At 47.0% G+C, this 2747-nt stretch overlaps 1 long non-coding RNA gene across 1 annotated transcript; it reads left to right on the top strand.

The window, feature by feature from the left end:
• Positions 1-588: 588 nt before the first annotated feature.
• On the top strand, positions 589-2202 carry LOC101773533. The gene is made up of 3 exons (XR_001163178.2): positions 589-1383; positions 1476-1618; positions 1922-2202. It is a non-coding gene; the product is annotated as an uncharacterized LOC101773533 (long non-coding RNA).
• The last annotated feature ends 545 nt before the right edge of the window (positions 2203-2747 follow it).

The raw sequence follows: 2747 nt of genomic DNA, 5'->3' as shown, positions 1-2747 counted from the left end.
TGGGGATACTTTGACTTGTGTCCGTAGTTACTCGTTTGTTTACCCGTACAACAAAGGAAAAAATAAAACAGAGAAAAAAAGGTTCAATAGTGGGATTCAAACTCAGATCTCCAAGATAAGAAGTCCACCTCCTAACCAGTTGAACCACAGCTTAGGTTGTTGCATACTCCTCGGAATAATTATACTTGTTCAGTTCGAAACGTGTAGGGGTACGAGGTAGATAGCTCGGCGCCAAGATCTACGGCGCCAAGATTCATAGCGTCAAGGCTTGGCGCCATCATGGCGCCAAGCCCCCGCCACGTCGGCATCCGCGTCAGCAGCTATGTATAGACCTTGGCGCCAGGATGGCTGGCGCCGAGACGTTGTAGCTTGGCGCCAGCGTGGATGGCGCCAAACTAAGGGTCCATTTTTGAAATTGGTTCCGCTAAGAGCCTATTTGTGAGAATCTTTCGTAAAAAGGGCTAAAAACAAAAAATTCGGTTACCGTGACCCCCTCTTTTCCTCATCTCTCCCGTTGAGGCGTTGACTCCCGTATCTCTCTCTCGCTCTCCGCCATCTCTCTTTCTCGATCTTGGCTGGTGGCCAGCACCCAGCGGCAAGGCAGCAGGCATCCGACGGATCCGCTTGGGTCGCATGCCTCAGCTTGGACGGCTTGGTTAGCGCGGCGTGGCACGGGCAGCTGGCGCCGCCGGTGCGGCCAGCTGGTGGAGCAGAGTAGGTGGGCGGCGGCCGACGGCCACGACGAGCGCAGGTGCAAGCTACTCCATCATCGCTGATTTTTCTCCCCCGCCAAAAGATTAGCCGCAGCAGATCGAGCAGCGTCGTCGACGGGTGAAGGCGATGCATACAACGCCCGTCGACCCGTCGCGTGGTTATCGGAGCACAAGCTCCAGCCGTCGTCTCTCTCCTCCCTCTTCATTAATCACTATCCACGTCAGCTTGATTCCTCTCGATTTGTTTACGTGTACGTGCCCTGAATATAACACGGCGGCGCATGTGCTGGCCAAATTTGGTTCCCGTTAGGGCACGTATATTAGGTCGTCCATGTACCTCCACGTCATCGAGTTTTTCCTACGTGGACAGGATTAAATGAGGTGAGAGAGCCTGATCAGAGCGAAACGCCGCCCCAGCGCCCGTTGTATGTGGAGTTGTCGCCTCCCCTGATCTGCTGCGGCCATCTTCGATTTGGCGGGTAAAATCCATCGAATCCACCTCTGAGCCACAAGCACCTCGGCGGAGGAACACGAACTTGGGCATCGACAAATAACAGGCCGCGCAGCATCGTCCGCTCGGATGACTGGCTTGAGGTCGGCCACCTCGCGTCCACTGCTGGCGGTGTAGGAGCATCTCGTCGGCCTCGTCAGCTTTTTCCCCGGAGGCCAGGTGAGCACGAGAGCAGTTTGGATGGGCCTGTTCCTCATCGAGGATGCTCATGTGTTGTGATTGCCTGAAGGTGTGTTGATTTTCGTGAATAGCTGCAACTGCAGGATCAATTGGGTCTTTTTCTTGGTGTGTATATCAGTTGGGGTCTTAATCGATGACAATGGGGATGCGTGGATCGATTGAATATGCTTTCAGTTCATTACGCACACAAGGTGTTCGCTGTATTGCCTGAAAGGTATTTGCTGCTTTACACTTGTTTCTCATTATCGTAAGATTCATCGCACCACTGATTGGATATGGAACTGACACTATCTACAATATCTACGACTGATTGGACACCTAACTTGCTTTCTTTTCTTGCATTATCATCAAATTCTTGTGAAGTAGATTGTAGCTGTTTCTAGTCTGGACCATAGGTTCTCCATGGTTACATTCCAATTTCTAGTCTGATTACATGCATGAATTGTTTCTCACTGTTGACTAGCTTTTTACTAAATGTTTTCTAACCTGTTAATCTTTTTCATTGTTGCTTTGTCAGGTGCTGGAGGGTATTAGCTATGGCTCTGGATGGCAGCTTCAAATTATCTCTGCCTGGCAGCAGCAAACTCTCTCTATCATATCTAGTTTAACCGAATTTGTATGGTGCTAGCTAATGCTCTCTGGAAGTCATATGTACCTTTGCTCTCTTATAATTAGTTATTCTGACCAGTGTCATGGTGTAGTTATTCTCTATTGTGTCTAGTTTAACTGAATTTGTATTATTGTATTTATGAAATCATGTTATGTATTCCGAGTATTTATTAATATAAATATATATTATACTTGTGCTTCTCAAAGAAATTCATATAACTTATTGAATCCCCCATGCATTCTCTCATACAAGCAACAAAATAGCATACAAAGATCAAACGTATACTTCATCACTTATTTATGTGCCCTTGTATGAATTAAATAGTACATAGACAGTCTAATAGAGAAGCCACTGTACAAGTTGTCTATTCTGTTGTCCGTGTACATTCTTCAAAGCACATGCAAACAGCAGGTGTCTAAACTGTTGAACATGCCCTTAGCATGATGCATCCCATCTTTGTTGGGACAATAATGTACCAGCGTTTGTCACTGAAATTGTAACGGGTGACCAAATTATATGATCATATAAGGTAGCAACACACGCATAAAGCGGACCCGCCGTGTCATTACTCCTATTATAATTTTACCATTTAGATTATTACGCTCAAGCAATGTTACATACGCAAAACTACTATAAACAATGCAGATGCCCTCCTGAGTTCCATCGGAAGGGCTAGCTCTCCGCTTCGGAATATGTCTCCCGTTCGAAATGTTAGTCTTAACCAGAACTTCTC

Source organism: Setaria italica, unplaced genomic scaffold (assembly GCF_000263155.2).
Source record: "Setaria italica strain Yugu1 unplaced genomic scaffold, Setaria_italica_v2.0 scaffold_339, whole genome shotgun sequence".
NCBI lineage: Eukaryota > Viridiplantae > Streptophyta > Magnoliopsida > Poales > Poaceae > Setaria > Setaria italica.
This window is presented reverse-complemented; position numbering and strand designations above follow the sequence as displayed.